Here is an 18,756-nt window from a genome sequence, read left to right on the forward strand (position 1 = left end):
AGCCTCCCACTACCCACCGGCCTTTCGGTTTCCCGCCTATCTTTCAAATGTTTCAAATATTAATGTACTGAAGTCCATTAAACGTGAGAAACGAAGCAATAATCCAGGTGTTTCATTTATTTATATTAACTCTACAGATCCTTATTTTTGTGTGTAGCACATTTATTTAATATAATCTATAGCATTTTTGGACATTTTGTTTTATACATATTTTTTTTATAAATTTCACATATTCATTAATAATGCCACGACGTTGCTGTGTTCCCAATTGCAAGGGAAATTATGATAGTACTTTAAAAGATAATAATTACAATTCTATATTTTTATTCCCCAAAGATGAGGAATTGCGGAAGAAATAGGTGGTTGCAATTCCTCGTAAGAATTGGACACCATCAAAATATTCTGCCGTCTGTAGTCTGCATTTTGCAGAAACTGATATTCAAAGGTACCACGGTATTCTATCGCCCAATGGTGTACTGGAGAATGTTTTGTTGATATGTCCAAGGCTTATAGAGAATGCAGTACCATCCATTTTCCCCAATTTACCTTATTTTACAAAACGTGTGCTACCATCAAGAAAAGATCCTGTAGAGCGTGAACAAAAAATCCTCCAAAGATATGAAAATTTAGTCCAAGAATTTACTAATTCAGATTTGATTAGTAATTTCGCGGATTTAATAAATAATTATAAAGAAAAGCTCGTATTTTCAAACTGTTGGACTATTAAAATAACAAATTCAAAATTTTATTTTTTAATGCTTGTATGTAATGATTATTCTGATTTTTTGGTACTAAATACACAGATTGTGATTAGTGACGACATGAAATTACAAGTTTTTCAAGAAGGCAATGAACTATCATTTAATGATTTAAAGTGGGTACTACCTTTTGACAAGAAATTGTCTATGTGGTCCCAGCTTCAGAATATATTAAGTAGGTATAAAGTATTACATAATGCAGATTCTGACACTGATATATGTCTTATCGAAAAACATCTTGAGAAGTCTCTAGAAGAACTCAATAAAGCGTATATTATTGCAGAATCAATTGATTTCGCTTATACCAAAAATCTCGAAATAGTAACCGATCAAGTAAGAAAAATAAAAAATAAAAACAATAGATATAGCTCATGCACCATTATTATGGCTTTCTCATTATATAGCCAATCGTCGGCTGCATACAATTTATTAAGAACTTTTTTTATTTTACCTCATAAACGGTATTTACAGTATCTTTCAGCCAATATGACCATTACACCAGATAATGAAATAACAAATGAACACTATCTTATTAATATATCATCCAATTTAACATCTAGAGAAAAAGTAGTGATTTTATTAATTGATGAAATTTATATTAGTTCAAAATTACAGTACAAATCAAATAGACTTGCGGGTTGCGCTTCAAATTCTAACGAATTGGCAAAAACCATTTTAGCTTTTATGATAAGTTTAGCCTTTGGAAATTTTTCTGAAATTATTAAATTATTACCAGTTTTCAATATTACCGGGGCTGAAATGATACCCATTATTTATAAAATTATAGAATTTGTCCAAAAGTGTGGTTTCGAAATAATATGCATTGTAGCAGATAATCATAGAATCAATAGAAATATGTTTAATAAATTATCTAATAATGGTATAAGTTTTCCTAATCCTTCACAATCTAATAAAACCATTTTTCTTTCTTTCGACTTTGTTCATATAATGAAAAATATTAGAAATAATTGGTTAAATTTAAAAAATTTAGATAAAACTTTCGTTTTCCCCGACATTTATACAAACGAACTAAGATTAGCTAAGTTTAATGATTTACGTACGGTTTACGATTTCGAAAAACATTTAATCGCTAAGAAAGCTTATAAATTAAATTATAAATCACTATATCCAAATAATTTTGACCGACAAAAAGTTTTCCTCGTTGATAATATATTCCATCAGTCTACAATAGCAGCTATGAAACATTTCAATTATACCGCTACTGCTCATTTTTTAGAAATATTTCGCAATTGGTGGGACATTGTGAACAATACAAGTAGTGTAAAAGGTAACAGGAAAAGAAACGAATTTTGTAAACCGATTTTGAATGTTAATGATTTTAGATGTGAATTTTTAAAGAAATTTCTATTATGGTTAAATTCTTGGCAAAATTTACAGACCAATGGCCATTTAACAGTAGATACTTTCAAAGCTCTGCACCAAAGTACTACAGTTCTTTTATTACTTACAGAGTACTGTTTTCAAAATTTTGACATATCATATCTTTTAGCTGGAAAATTTACAACTGAAAAATTCGAAAAACGATTTGGAAATTATAGACTTTTATCTGGTTGTAATTACCTTGTGTCATATAACGAAGTAATTCATGCAGAAAAAAATATTAGATTAAAACATATATTTACAAAATCGGTAAATTCGTTTTCTCTTACTGAAATCAAAAATAAATTTCGAATTTGTGATGACAATAGTAACGATCCTCATGATCTTTCCATTGATGTGACTTGTTTTTCAGGAATCTTCGATACCGAATACTTGTCCGATTGTGTTGTAGATGATTCCATTAAAATTTATATCTCTGGTTACGGGTCCCATTCTGTTGCTAAAAAATTAAATTGCAATATATGTCAATTATTAGTTGTGGAGGATAAAGGTAAAACTGTAGGCGATGTATACTTTGATCACTTACAAAGAGGGGGCCTTTCTGTTCCCACTGAAGAAGTGATAGCCTCATTTATTCATATGTATGCAATAATGGAAGCCATAATAAATGATGGCAATTTAGAATCTCAATTTTTGCAATCTGAAAATCATAAACATATTTTATGTAAATTAACATATATTAGTATTCAATCAGACATACATTATTTAGCATTTTCAGATACATGCGTTTGTGGTCGAGCTTACCACAGTATTTTGTTTAAATTATTATCAATTTTTTCGAATATTTTATTAAACGATTATGTGAAAACTGTAAATAATAGTCAGTTGGAAACACGTATAGACATCACTTCTAAAAATCGTAAATTAAAAACTTTTAATAGGAACTAGATTTTCAACGATTTTTTTTAATTTGATCTTTCTTAAAACATTAATTTTTATATATATTTAACTTATTATTTTCAATATGTTTTAATATATTAATAGAGTTTTATTTATTTGCTTAATATATTTTTATTATTAATACTATTTCGAGAGAATGTCAAAGTATGTTTCGTTATGTTTTGTTATTAATATTATTCAGAATTATTTATTACTATTTCAAAATGTAATACTTTATTTCTTTAAGAATACAAAAGTTATGTTTTTGTTATGTTCTATTTAAAAATATTAATTTTATTTTAGAAAATGGGATGATATGGCTATTGGCGAACCGCCCATTATAATAAAAAAAAAGGTAACGCGCCACGGTAAATACCCCTAGGGTGGTGAGGAAATTTTCCACAATTATCATACTGTCCCCTAACACGATTTTATAATTAACTGCATAATTGTTCCTTTCAATAGGTAATGATGCTAACCTCTTTTGCACGGGCACTTAACCTGTTTGACTTCGTACCAATAATTTTGTCTATTTCAGGTCTCTATTAACTTATACATACCTTTATCAGTTTTTAAATCCTTCAATTTGGTTCGAGGATAATTTTATCTTGTTTCACACTTCTATTTTCTTGAAATCTCTGTAAATATTTCAAATATAATGCATCACAACACCACACTATTCCGAGAGTCCACAAAATATATACCACATTTATAAATATTAATATACTTCTGTATTACTTCTACTTACTATACTTATGATATTCACGTATTCCTTATACATAATTAATAAAAGTACTATATATTAATTTAATTTTATATCGCAAAATAGCGTTAATTATAACGCTGAGTACAAAACACCACTATTGAAAATAGGACTCCCGATTCTGACATGAGCGGTGTTGCCACGTCGTATAGCACGGCTAGTATTAGAGTCGGCTGTGTCCACTGTTTTTTGATCTATCGCCTGAATCAGTTGATTAATAAAATGAAGTCGCTTGAACTATGCCTTCGGTCGTATGGTGGCGCTACGGATCAATTGAAATTAAGCGGCGGGAATTTTGAATAGATTTTATCACGAGACTTACTAAATCAAATACATAATAGATTCATTCGTTAGCGATATCGAATATTCATTTGTTAAACATGTATTTTCGATTATGTATAACGGAAACTAGTGCAAACGTACTATATTTATACAGTTATTGGGCGAATGTTGTAAGAAACTGTGATTTTCACCACTTTTAATCGTTTGTAATTTATAGTAACGTTAACCAATTTTAATGAAATTTTCAACATGCATACAACTTACTGATATTAACGAAAGGCAGTATTTTGATTTTCATTAAATGATTAGATACAAAAAAGTGTTTTTACTATTTATTTCGTGATACATATAATTGTAATTTTCTCAATTAGTTTTTTTATGCATTATCTCTTACAGTAATTCTGTAAACTTTTCAGACAAAAACAAATTGTTCAGTTTCATTTTAAAAATGTCATTTAATTTTCTAGAGTGCACGAATACTTTCGTTTCTCTTTTACATTAATAAGAAATTGTAAGTATAAAAAGTGAAAGAGACAAACCACAACTACTTATAAAGTATTATCTCAGAAAAATCTGAACATTATGGGGAGCAAGGGTGGACTAGTATTTCTAACGAAAATAAAAGAATCATTCATTAATTGTTTTACAATGTTTTATATATTGTACATATATTATTTAATATTAATTGATATTAGTAATATTATTGTAACAAGAAAGAATAAAACCGCAAATGAATTATTTTAAAAAATATTGCTGATACTCGTCAGCTGAAAAGAATGATTTTTCCGTCGGAAAAAGCCCCTTTGTTTTCGTCAACGCGCAACGTTCGCTCTTCAAGGGCTTGAAGTACTTAATTTATGACGGTCGTGGCATAACACTGTCAGGCCTCGTCGCTATACTACTCTTTCTGAGCTGAACATGTGGTCGTTCATTGATGTTTGCTGTAATTTTCGATTTAATTATTTTATTGATTATATTATTTTTTCAGTAGTTCATTAATATCTTGTATTAATATTATATTACCATTAAAACATAAATAATAATTTATATATTGTATTTACGTTAATATATTAATAACAAATATCCATCAATATTTGATATTAATATTAGTAATATTATTTTAATAATATTTTAATACGTATATTATTTCTTTCAGAAGTTTAGTAACACTTTGTATTTATATTGTTGCTTACGTTAATAAATTAATTACATCCTATAAAAAGCAATATTTTACATTTATCCTGTCCTACAGTATTGTATAATACCGACAGCATTAAAATAATTATAAATTATTAAAAATAAGAAATTTTGAAATACTATTTAACAATCAAAATTGAAGAAAGTAAAGAAACTTACACCCTGATAACCAGGTCTGCCGGCAGATCCGGTGCAGTCTATGTCCGCATTCAGCTACGGTTCTGCCGGCAGGCCCTGCCTTGTCAGGATCTGCCGTCCATCTGCCGGCAGACTCTGCCTTGTCAGAGCCTGCTGTCCATCTGCTGGCAGACTGCAGGCAGATTGTTATCAGGGCATATGACTGGGAGAAAATATGATTGGAAACGTACTTTCTTATGTGACTTTTCTTGCAACAGAGAATAGAGCTAGGTATCTAAAGTATCCTTTCCAGTCAAAGGATCCCCTTAGCGCAGTCGACCTACGTCACAAATAAAATAAACAAATGCCTCGATACAAGTTCAGTACGATCGAGGATTTAGTTACAAGGTAGATCTGAACGTGTCAGCATCAGCGTATATAGTTCTAATTTTCTAATAAATTAAACAGATCTAAACCAATTTTAAAAGCAGTGTCTTTTTCAGTACTCAGTGTTTAAATAATTTCAGTAAACCATTGTTTGAACAATGTTATAAAGTATTTAATAAACTATTACTTATATAGTATTATAAACTAATAAACTATAGTAAGTTTTATTAATAGTGTATATATAGTGTAGTTAGTAGTGTGTATATAGTTGCTAGTATATATAATACAATATGTATCGACAAAAGCGCTCACTAGTATGGAAATATTTTGATAAAAAGACACCAACAACTGCGATGTGTCTCTTATGTAAAACAGAATATAAAAATGCAGGAAACACTAGCAATTTGCACGAACACTTGAAACGCAAACATTTTACAGTGCTTGAAGCGAATCGAGAGCGGGATGAAGAAGCAGCAGAGTTGATAGACATTGATGAACCTGTTATACCTGGAACAGTAATACAAGATATAACACCTGTGGCATCCACTTGGAATGCATATCTTACAGCTCAAAATACTGACTTACCAACTACAGCGCAAAGACCGCAGGTACATTTAAGGCAATTGACCTTGAGGACAATTTAAAATGAACTGCTTCAAACAAAAATTATCAAATTAAACAAGCTGGTGGTAGTCATTATTCGTAAAGACTTACAAACTTTAAGCATTGTTGAGGATAAAAGATTATTGAATTCGTCAAAGAACTGGAACCTCACTATCAATTGCCAACTAGACAAACTTTGAGACGTGCCATTTTACTGCAAGTATATGCTGACACTAAAATTAAAATTTTGCAAAACCTGCAACAAACAACTTACGTCTCCATTACAACAGATATCTGGTCAAATTTAAACACGCAATCTTTTCTAACGGTTACTAGTCATTACATTCTTCAAAACAAACTACAGTGAATGAAAAAAGTATTTAGACCCATTTTAAAATCGCATAACTTCCTTAGAATTGGTCCAAACGACATGAGTTTTTTTTAGAAGCTAGGAGGATTAGTTTGCTAAGTGACGTGTTTCGTCGTTTTGAAAAAAAATGCATTTGGTCAGAATAGCAAAAAAAAAATAGTAAAGGTTGTTTTTTAAACTTTTTTTGTGAGCCTGTAATGAAAATTCAAAAAAACCGTTTGTAGACTGAAGTAAGTTACATACATGCCTAAATTTTCATCAAAATCGGTTAAAGATCGCAGAAGAAGGTCGAAAATTGCGAAATTCCCGAAATCAGCGATTTTCGACCTTATTCTGCGATCTTTAAGCGTTTATAGCTCAGAACAACGTTAACTGATTTTTATGTAACTTACTTCAATCTACAAAGGGTTTTTTTGAATCTAGAGACGCGGTAGCGTCTCGACGCCTAGTACAGGAAAAACACCCTGTATATGTCGACTATCGCTACCGTGTACCTTTACTCGTCGCGGAGCCATTCCAACCTAACCTGAACCTTATTTCCTTAATATCTCATCACGCCTGCAATATTTTCTAAATTTAAAGGCATTTTTCTCGTGTAAACCGCATATAAGCTTTCGAATAAGACCAATTTCAATAAAATCGGTCCACGCATAACCGAGATATCGTAATATCGTCTCATGAATCTGTCAGATGCGATAAGGTTTTTCTCCTGATTCTCCAACCAAATTTTGTCCACATAATACGTATACGCGTTACACGCACACCTTCAGACAAAACGGAACTAACACACGTTTCGTTCGTCAATCGCTATCTTCACTATGCAATCTACTCCAAATTTTGACAGCTTACCGTCAAGTTATAACCAAGTTATAAACGTGTTTTTACAAATATATACATAAATGAATTTCTTTTTAATTTAAATGATAAAAACCAATTTAAACCAATTCCACCAATCCAATTGTCTTGAAGCTTTGCAGGCGTGCGTAGTTTGGATGACAATACAATATATTTAAAAAAAAACTCGAGAGGATGAAAAAATTATCCAGTCATCAATTAATAATATAATAATAATTTATAATATTGAAAATTATCTGAAGTCATTCTCTATGTAAATTATCTTTGTAAAAAGAAGTGAGATCTCCATAAAAAACTTCAGAAAAGTAAAAAATTTACGCCAAGTACATGAAAGCAAATAAATCACAAAAAATAGAAGATAATAATAATTATAAAATAAAAAAAGATGTGAAATCAAAATGAGCTGCACGTACATAAAGGTAATGATAAATAAAAATAAATATTTTAATACGAATAAACATTTTATTCAAAATACTTGGCGCTGCGAAACAGAAAAAATGTTAATTGTCCTCGTATTAATAATTCGTTTAGGATTACAGTCGGGCGGGGGGAGTGAGAGAAAAAAGGGCCAATAAGAAAACAGACATCTAAAATTCATTATAATAATGACTTCTTATAAAGGAGTAATAATAATAAAAGTATTATGAATATTTATTCGAATTTGTTACAGATTTGAATAGTTTTTTATTTTTTCATGGCATGCTACACCAGTGCAAGTGCGAGCCTGCCGAATTCGCTAATATTCTCTATTCTGCCGGAGATTTTTATTGTGCTTGCCTGAGGCTGGAGACAACGGTTCAAAACCTGAGACTCCAGCTGAATGCCGAAGATCTGGCAACCCTGCTCCACACCTTTAGAAAGTGCAGAAAATATAACAAGACAATACTTAGAACTGCCAAATGAAAATATCAAAAGTAACCCTGTAGAATTTTGGAAGACCCATGGACACACAATGCCCGAATTAAAAAAAAATAAGCGAAAAATATTTATGCGCACTTGCAACTTTTGTACTATCAGAAATAATATTTTCGAAAGCTGGCCAGATTATGTCCGAAAGGAGAAACAGATTATCCACAGAAAATTTAAATCAACTAATTTTTTAAAATTTTAATATGAAATAACGGGTAGGTCAAAATATCAGATATTTGTAAAAATATTTTTTTTTATGAAATTCTTTTACTCTTAAAATCCTAATATAGCAATATTTACTCTAGGAGAAGGAAGAAATACACCAATTGTGGCAGCGTAATGTACCGTGATCTAGACATAACCTAACCACCAGTGGTGGGCACTAACCACTAAATCGAAATTTCAGTCGACTAAAAACTATCGACTACAGGTATGTCGCAATTAATAGCGAATTCGGTAACTGGCACTGACTCTGCACAGGTGCCAGAAAATGACTTGATTGGATTTTGCTGATAGAAACGAGGATAGCGAAAAGTGCCCCTAACTAAATCATGAAAAGCGGCAAAATTGAATCCTGGAATTATGGTATTGATTACAAGAGAACATATCGAACCCGCACACGCCGATTTTAATGGAGTTTTTGTAAGATGTTGTTCTCAAAATATTTTTCTGATAACTATTTCAAACAAAAGCCCCATTAAAATCGGCGTGTGCGGGTTCCATATCGTCGGTGATACTGCAACACCGCGTATGAGCAGTTTGTAATACCGCGGTTCTGCATTTTACCCATTTTACAGGAGGAAGAAAAAACTTAATATTTTAGCCATTTTGAGGGATTTCTTTGACTGAACTTTTTTGGGTCAGTTTTAGCACGCCTTGTAATAAATAGTAACATCAATTCATCATAAAAATGCTTGATTTCTGTAAATGCGCGGTTTTGCCGCCAACTTGCTATGAGAGACAGATTCACGGTATCCTTGAACCTGCTGGTAAAAAGGCGGCTTCCTATTGGCTGTTTCACATGGTGTGACTTTTAAAAAAAGTGAAACAGCGCTTGGCAACCGCAGGCGCGAAATCTCAATTTTGCTACTTTTGAAGATCCGCGGTATTTACAAACTGCTCATACGCGGTGTTGCAGTATCACCGACGATATGTTCCCTTGTTAGGCAATTTTATAACAAATAGGAAATAAATTACTGAAGTACAATTTTCATTTTTCTTTTTAGTATTTATTTTATTAAAAATTATTGTTATTAGAGTTACGCGAATTTATTGCATTGCAATATCTCCGCACATACATTGTTACATTTATTTTAATTATATGTTGCATAATTAATTCCTTGTGGCACTTAAAATCAATGCGAACATGCTTTGCACATAATAATTTTATTGTTTGTAATATATTTTGGGCCTTCTTTTTTTATTATACTACAGGCATGGGATTTAAGTGAACACAACGGCCGATTTTCGAAGGCAACGCCTCCTTTCTCCCGCCGCGCGTCTTGGCCCCCGCGGCGCCCAAGGTTCGTGGAGCGCCTCATGCCCGTACCATATGAACCGCGCGTGGCGAATTGAGGCGACACCGTATCAATAGGTTTCCACATCACCCATGGGGGTAGTATCATCGATGCGTTTTTTTTTGTCAGTGGTATCCCCTGTAGGCCTATTCCACTGTGTCGCGCGATAAAAATGGATTAGAAAAACGCGTTTTACTATCAAAATTTTAAATATGTTTGGGAAAACTAGATTTTCGCGCACGTTTAGACGTGCTGGGCAAATAAAAAATATTAACGGGAAGGCTGGACGACGTTGTGCGTATCAACGTTGAAAGCGAGGAATCGTTTAGCCGTGTGTGCTGTTCTGTCTTAATGCTACGCATTTTCGAGAACGAATATAAACACAAATACGTTGATCCGAATATGGAGAAAATTCGGAGCGCGAAATTCCTAATTTTGGGGTATATCGATTCTTCCATTGTTTTGAAGAATTCGGCTCCTTTCCTTCCTTCGTTTTCAAAGAAATGTCGTGCTGAAGATCGCACAGTTCTTCTTGATGCTCGAGGGCTTGTTCCTCGATTTTTGCGGTGAGGGGATTCTCAAAGAGACTTAGATCGTTTCTGAGCGAATCGAAGTCAGTGAAACGCTCATCGAACTGATCTATCACCGATCGAAGAATGTGCAAATGATTATCAAAATCACACTTATTGCTGAATTCTTCGAAAATTAAGCTACATGACGGAAAAAGAAAAAAAAATTTCTTCTAACAGGAGATGATTTTAATAAACTACCAGCCTCCTACGAAAGGATTCGACGTGGCTGCACAACTACGAAATAGTTTGGTCAGGTTTTTGCAATTTTAAATTTAAAGTGTTCATATGGTTAGTAAGATCTACTACAAGTGAAAGTTCACAAAGGAAACTCGCATCTGTTAATAATGAGAAATATTCTTCTGTCTTTGAACTTGGATATTCTTGCAAGAAATGGAAAATCTCATTTCTTATAACAAAGAATTGACGTAAACATTTCGCTGCACTGAGCCAGCGTACTTCACAATGTAAAGAGACATCCGTGTAAGCAGCGTTATGCGATTCAAGAAATTCTATAAATTTCCTGTGAGATAGAAATTTATTTCCACCCTTGATAGAATTGATTAGTTGCGTAACCTTTTTCATGGCGGAAGATAATTTTATATCTCTCCCACATAACGCTTCCTGATGAATGATGCAGTGCATCATTGGGAATTTGAAACCGCGTTTTTTAAACTGCCCGTTCAGTCCTATTTTGGCACCTGTCATGGCTTTCGCACCACTGCAGAGCATTTCGATAAATCAAGTTTCAGCAGAAGGAAACAGTCTTCTGTTCTGACGAAAAGATGTTACATACAATGTTGAAAGACAGAAAATAGTCTCTGAAACTATAACGTCTTTTCATCAGACATCTCCATTCGTTCAGAGTGAACAGACAGTGTCAATACATTTGATTTTCAGTGAATTCGAAATTCACGAATCTGATCAAGATGTCCACAGAGCAGAGGTATTATCAAAATTGTGCCAAGGTATGGGAAAACTTTTTTTCGCTAAAATTAGTAATTGCACGATGTGTCTTCTTTGCGGATTTGAGCCTGCCCTAGTAAAGGAAAATGTTATTGAACGGTACTATTCACATTATCATGCGCAAGAGTATGCATCATATGAAGGCCGCGAAAAATTTGATTTAATTCAGGGGCTGAAATTAGTATATCAAGAAGGTCGTACGTATACAGGGTGTCCCACTAAGGAGTGGACAGCGCGATATCTCTTAAAGTATTATCGATAAAAATATAAAAAAAATAGGGAATTGCATGGTTCGAGGGGCCCATTTATTAGCGCGAACGAATTTTGTTTTCGATTATTATTTTAAAAGATACGATGGTCAAGTTCGGTTTTTCAAATGGAACTATTTTTTTTGAAGACCTGAGTTGATAGTGCGTTCCAAGACAAATTCAATAAGCTTTAATGTATACACTTTATTTCCTCTGGTTTTTAAGATATTGCGCTTGCAAATTTACTGATTTTCACTGCAAGAAACCCCTCTGGAATGGCAAAAACCGGGGGCGGTCTTACTGGCGCCACGGGTGGCACTGCCTGTTGAAATGGATACTTACCTGCCAAAGGTCTACGCCAGAAATGGCAGGCCCAAAGGCTGGACAATTCTTTTCCGTCAGAAATGCTACTTAGGTAGGTACATCTGCGGTATCGAGAAGCGCATCGTTACTTTTATTTCGCACTTGCTTCTACGCTCGGATGGCCGGTTCTTTTGGGAGGGATGCAAGTTGGATTGATTCTGATACAATCTGCTCCCTATGGTTGAAATTTAGTCTAGCAACTTTCACTCCTCCTAACCTAACCAATCCAACTTGCATCCCTCCCAAAAGAACCGGCCATCCGAGCGTAGAAGCAAGTGCGAAATAAAAGTAACGATGCGCTTCTCGATACCGCAGATGTACCTACCTAAGTAGCATTTCTGACGGAAAAGAATTGTCCAGCCTTTGGGCCTGCCATTTCTGGCGTAGACCTTTGGCAGGTAAGTATCCATTTCAACAGGCAGTGCCACCCGTGGCGCCAGTAAGACCGCCCCCGGTTTTTGCCATTCCAGAGGGGTTTCTTGCAGTGAAAATCAGTAAATTTGCAAGCGCAATATCTTAAAAACCAGAGGAAATAAAGTGTATACATTAAAGCTTATTGAATTTGTCTTGGAACGCACTATCAACTCAGGTCTTCAAAAAAAATAGTTCCATTTGAAAAACCGAACTTGACCATCGTATCTTTTAAAATAATAATCGAAAACAAAATTCGTTCGCGCTAATAAATGGACCCCCTCGAACCATGCAATTCCCTATTTTTTTTATATTTTTATCGACAATACTTTAAGAGATATCGCGCTGTCCACTCCTTAGTGGGACACCCTGTATTCCTGAAGAATCTTCTTCGTCGGAAAAACTTGCATAGCTTCTTACGCTATTTCTCTTTTAATAGCAAAACAGGGTAAACCGTTCACTGAGGGCGATTTCGTAAAGAAATGTTTCATTGAAGCGGTTAAATCCTTCGGAGAGTGTATAACACTTGAAGAAGCTGCGAGCATCCCATTGAGTAAGATAACTGTGAGCTCCTGAATTTTGAATATAGGCGCATCTAATGAACAGGAGTTAACTGCACTTTTAACCAACTGTCGTTATTTCTCTTTGTGTTTGGTCGAAAGCACCGATAACCGGCACACGAGTCAATTGAGCATTTTCGCTCGAATTGCACAAAATGATTTGTCGTATGTCGAGGAACTTTTGAACTTCGTGTCTTTGCACAACACAACGACAGGACTGGGTATTTTTAACGCAGTAGGGATCACTGTTCAAAATTTCCATGTTGATTTATCCAAATGCTCTGCAGTGGTAACCGATGGTGCGAAAGCCATGACGGCTGCCAAAATAGGACTGAACGGGCAGTTTAAAAAACGCGGTTTCAAATTCCCAATGATGCACTGCATCATTCATCAGGAAGCGTTATGTGGGAGAGATATAAAATTATCTTCTGCCATGAAGAAGGTTACGCAACTAATCAATTCTATCAAGAGCCGAAATAAATTTCTATCTCACAGGAAATTTATAGAATTTCTTGAATCGCATAACGCTGCTTACACGGATGTCTCTTTACATTGTGAAGTACGCTGGCTCAGTGCAGCGAAATGTTTACGTCAATTCTTTGTTATAAGAAATGAGATTTTCCATTTCTTGCAAGAATATCCAAGTTCAAAGACAGAAGAATATTTCTCATTATTAACATATGCGAGTTTCCTTTGTGAACTTTCACTTGTAGTAGATCTTACTAACCATACGAACACTTTAAATTTAAAATTGCAAAAACCTGACCAAACTATTTCGTAGTTGTGCAGCCACGTCGAATCCTTTCGTAGGAGGCTGGTAGTTTATTAAAATCATCTCCTGTTAGAAGAAATTTTTTTTTCTTTTTCCGTCATGTAGCTTAATTTTCGAAGAATTCAGCAATAAGTGTGATTTTGATAATCATTTGCACATTCTTCGATCGGTGATAGATCAGTTCGATGAGCGTTTCACTGACTTCGATTCGCTCAGAAACGATCTAAGTCTCTTTGAGAATCCCCTCACCGCAAAAATCGAGGAACAAGCCCTCGAGCATCAAGAAGAACTGTGCGATCTTCAGCACGACATTTCTTTGAAAACGAAGGAAGGAAAGGAGCCGAATTCTTCAAAACAATGGAAGAATCGACATACCCCAAAATTAGAAATTTCGCGCTCCGAATTTTCTCCATATTCGGATCAACGTATTTGTGCTTATATTCGTTCTCGAAAATGCGTAGCATTAAGACAGAACAGCACACGCGGCTAAACGGTTCCTCGCTTTCAACGTTGATACGCACAACGTCGTCCAGCCTCCCCGTTAATATTTTTTATTTGCCCAGCACGTCTAAACGTGCGCGAAAATCTAGTTTTCCCAAACATATTTAAAATTTTGATAGTAAAACGCGTTTTTCAAATGCATTTTTTATCGCGCGACACAGTGGAATAGGCCTACACTGACAAAAAAAACGCATCGATGATAGTACTCCCATGGGTGATGTGGAAACCTATTGATACGGTGTCGCCCCAATGCACCACGCACGGTTCATATAGTATGGGCCTGAGGCGCTCCACGAACCTACGCCGCCGCGGGAGCCAAGACGCGCGGCGGGAGAAAGGAGGCGTTGCCTTCGGAAATCAGCCGCTGTGTTCACTTAAATCCCATGCCTGCTTTAGATTGTTGATTTGTTCTCTACCCCCTTTCCATTCTTCTCTGGAATCAACCTTCTGCTTTTCCGTTTCTCTATAATTTGTCTTCTGCTTTTCTGTTTCCCTCGAATTTCTGGCTGCCCCGTATGCTCGTTCCTGTATTTTTGGTACGTAGTGTGCTGTTTTCGTACTTGAATTTATGTCTGTTTGTGATCGTCCCAGCCATCTTTTATCTTGTCTCTCTTGATCTTGCGCACCCTCCTTTGTCCTTACCATCGTCCTTCCTTCGTCTATTTGAGTTTTAAATCCTTCTTCGAGGTTATAAAATACCCTTCCCCTGTATCCATTCCTGGTTTTCTCCTCTCCTGGCATTTGCTTCAGCTGCTTCCCTCTATTCACTTCTTCCCTGTACTTTCCTATTTCTCTCTCAATTGGGTATTCCAGATTTTCCACGTACTCTGTCCTTAGTTTCTTTTTTTTTGCAGCGCTGGAAAGTTTCTTCCTCGCGCCCCTTCTTCTTGTTGCTCTTCCTCCCTGTGTGCGTTGTACTCTCCCGGTTCTGTTCTTCTCAAAGTCTCCTGCGCTGTGTAATATGACACGTTTTTGTACGCCATTATTTTTTTTATGGCGGCTTCTCGCTGGTATGTCGGACACTCTCTGGCTGTGCTGATATGACTTCCTTTACAGTTCAAGCACCTGGAGCTCTCTGCGCAGTGCCCCTGCTGTTTTTGTGTGCATATGAAACACCTTTATCACTCGCTGTACACACCGCTTGTATGTGCCCGTATCTCAGAAACTTGTAGCGTTGTTTAACCGATTCTACAAACGGGTCTATTCTAAGCCATACATGGCCATACCCAATCAAGAATCTAGTTGGCAAAGAGTCTCCCTGCATCGTTATTAGTATAGCCTTGCCCTCTTCCCACGTGACTTTTCCTTCCCTTACCTTCCTCTTCCTTAACCTCTCTAACGAGAATGCTCCCTGTTTCTCCTTCATCTGCTCTCTTAGCTCTTCTAGCGATCCACCCCACTCATGGATCACCCCCTTCCAGACCCTCTTCCTTCTCGGGATCTTCGCCTTGCACGGTATTCTTTGACCGTGACCCTTCATTATCATCTCATTCGCCTCCTCTCTGCTCCTTGCTGTAACCTTCGCTCTTCCATGTTCCAGCATCCAGACCCCTCTATTCTCACTAGAGCTGATCAAGTACCCGGAAAAAGCAAGCCGAGCCTGGCTCGGCTTGAAAAACCGAGCCGAGCCGGGTACCCGAAAGAACCGAGCGGCTCGGACAGAACCAAGTACTTGAATTTTTTTCAAGCGGCCCGAAAGAAACCGGGCGGATTGGATGGAACCGAGCGGATTGAATTTTTCCAAGCAGCCCGAAAGAAACTGGGCGGATTGGATGAAACCGAGCGGATTGAATTTTTCCAAGCGGCCCGAAAGAAACCGGGCGGCTTGGAAAGTAAGCGGGCGGGCCCTAAGAAACCGGGTGGCTTGGAAAGAAACGAATGGTCCGAATGAAGGTCGAGCGGACCGCTCGTTTCTTTCCAAGCCACCCGGTTTCTTTCGGGCCGCTTGGAAAAATTCAATCCTCTTCGTTCTATCCAATCCGCCCGATTTCTTTCGGGCCGCTTGGAAAACATCAAGTACTTGGTTCTATCCGAGTCGCTCGGTTCTTTCGGGTACCTGGCTCGGCTTGGAAACCGAGTCCCGGATTGGTTCGGATTTCAAGCTACCCGAATATTCAAGTACTCGTACAGCTCTAATTCTCACTCCTCTTTCCACTACGAATTTATACAGGGTGTCCCACTAAGGAGTGGACACCGCGATATCTCTTAAAGTATTGTCGATAAAAATATAAAAAAAATAGGGAATTGCATGGTTCGAGGGGGCCCATTTATTAGCGCGAACGAATTTTGTTTTCGATTATTATTTTAAAAGATACGATGGTCAAGTTCGGTTTTTCAAATGGAACTATTTTTTTTGAAGACCTGAGTTGATAGTGCGTTCCTAAACAAATTCAATAAGCTTTAATGTATACACTTTATTTCTACTGGTTTTTAAGATATTGCGCTTGCAAATTTACTGATTTTCACTGCAAGAAACCCCTCTGGAATGGCAAAATCCGGGGACGGTCTTACTGGCGCCACGGGTGGCACTGCCTGTTGAAATGGATACTTACCTGCCAAAGGTCTACGCCAGAAATGGCAGGCCCAAAGGCTGGACAATTTTTTTCCGTCAGAAATGCTACTTAGGTAGGTACATCTGCGGTATCGAGAAGCGCATCGTTACTTTTATTTCGCACTTGCTTCTACGCTCGGATGGCCGGTTCTTTTGGGAGGGATGCAAGTTGGATTGGTTCTGATACAATCTGCTCCCTATGGTTGAAATTTAGTCTAGCAACTTTCACTCCTCCTATAGCTTCTCGATACCGCAGATGTACCTACCTAAGTAGCATTTCTGACGGAAAAGAATTGTCCAGCCTTTGGGCCTGCCATTTCTGGCGTAGACCTTTGGCAGGTAAGTATCCATTTCAACAGGCAGTGCCACCCGTGGCGTCAGTAAGACCGCCCCCGGTTTTTGCCATTCCAGAGGGGTTTCTTGCAGTGAAAATCAGTAAATTTGCAAGCGCAATATCTTAAAAACCAGTGGAAATAAAGTGTATACATTAAAGCTTATTGAATTTGTCTTGGAACGCACTATCAACTCAGGTCTTAAAAAAAAATAGTTCCATTTGAAAAACCGAACTTGACCATCGTATCTTTTAAAATAATAATCGAAAACAAAATTCGTTCGCGCTAATAAATGGGCCCCCTCGAACCATGCAATTCCCTATTTTTTTTATATTTTTATCGACAATACTTTAAGAGATATCGCGCTGTCCACTCCTTAGTGGGACACCCTGTATATTTTAATGAGGTTATTTTTCTTTTTAGTGGTTACTTGTTCCTTATTGAGTGTTACTATGATTATGTATTCTCCACTTTCTAATTCTTTTTCATATAACTCACTAGTCTCTATTATCTACTTCTACTTTCTCTGTTGTTTTGTGTCTCGTTGTCATTAATATATACTTTCTTTTGCTCACCTCTTTCATCCATTGTTACTACTCTTTGTTTTTCCTCTCCTTGGAATTTACCTTTCTCATCTTCTCCTTTATTTTCCTGTTGTTCTTCGTACCTTTTCCTATTTGTTACTTCGAATCCTTTGTCTGTTTCTTCACGCACGTTTACTTTGCTATCTACTAACTCTATTCGGCGTATTGTTGGCCGTTTCCTTTACTCAGCCATTTTCTCTTTCCCTTCCTTTATGATACCCTCTCCCTTACTTCTAACGCCTCTCTTTTCCACTTCCCCACTTTCTAATCTAGTGTTGCGCGATTTAATGGTGTTTTAATATGATGGCGTTGGTTCGTGCCCGTGGAGCGCTAACGCACTCAGCTCGCGAAGTAGTGCGGGAATTTTAAAAGATTTCAACAAACTTGAACTTTTGAATTGCACGTATATTTAGACAAGTAAACTGTTTGTTGGTCTGCTAACAAGATAGCTCTGACTTCTTACAAAATAACTCCTCGCTTGTCACCTCCGAGTGCCCTACTCCTCCAATTTTGGCGTGTTCTTCTAACTCCCTCTTTGAATCCCTTCGTCCAATCAAGACGATGACGTCCCTCAGGCTTCGTCACGGGGTTGTCCTCTGCCATCTCTCCGTCCTTGGCCCTTCCTTCACGCTTCCCTCCACTCTCGGCTGGTGGTCGAGGCATGTTTTCTGACTACATATAGTTTACATAGGCTGCGTACAGTACATACATTTCTAACAGGTAGGTAAGCGCAACCCTCAGAGTCAAGACGACGTCGCCGGCGCAAAGTTTATAACTTTATGACTTTCGGCCTTTCGATACCGACAATTATGAAAGCGAAGGTAGAATTTTAAGTGGTTTTACGAGACGCTGCCCGTTCGA

General features: G+C 36.4%; 2 long non-coding RNA genes across 6 annotated transcripts; one reads left to right on the forward strand and one right to left on the reverse strand.

The window, feature by feature from the left end:
- Window positions 1-310: 310 nt before the first annotated feature.
- On the forward strand, window positions 311-3,790 carry LOC143366662 (uncharacterized). The gene is made up of 3 exons (XR_013084787.1): window positions 311-445; window positions 2,512-2,823; window positions 3,342-3,790. It is a non-coding gene; the product is annotated as an uncharacterized LOC143366662 (long non-coding RNA).
- Window positions 1,724-18,183, reverse strand: LOC143366661 (uncharacterized). Of its 5 annotated transcripts, none has more exons than XR_013084783.1 (6): window positions 17,887-18,183; window positions 6,370-6,643; window positions 3,787-6,291; window positions 3,599-3,676; window positions 2,686-2,799; window positions 1,724-2,598 (listed from the first exon to the last, which is right to left on the reverse strand). It is a non-coding gene; the product is annotated as an uncharacterized LOC143366661 (long non-coding RNA). The 5 variants fall into 5 exon arrangements; XR_013084784.1 differs by lacking the exon at window positions 17,887-18,183 and adding an exon at window positions 8,609-10,667; XR_013084786.1 differs by lacking the exon at window positions 17,887-18,183 and having other exon boundaries at window positions 6,370-6,434; window positions 6,591-10,667.
- Between the last annotated feature and the right edge of the window lie 573 nt (window positions 18,184-18,756).

Source organism: Andrena cerasifolii, chromosome 3 (genome assembly GCF_050908995.1).
Source record: "Andrena cerasifolii isolate SP2316 chromosome 3, iyAndCera1_principal, whole genome shotgun sequence".
NCBI lineage: Eukaryota > Metazoa > Arthropoda > Insecta > Hymenoptera > Andrenidae > Andrena > Andrena cerasifolii.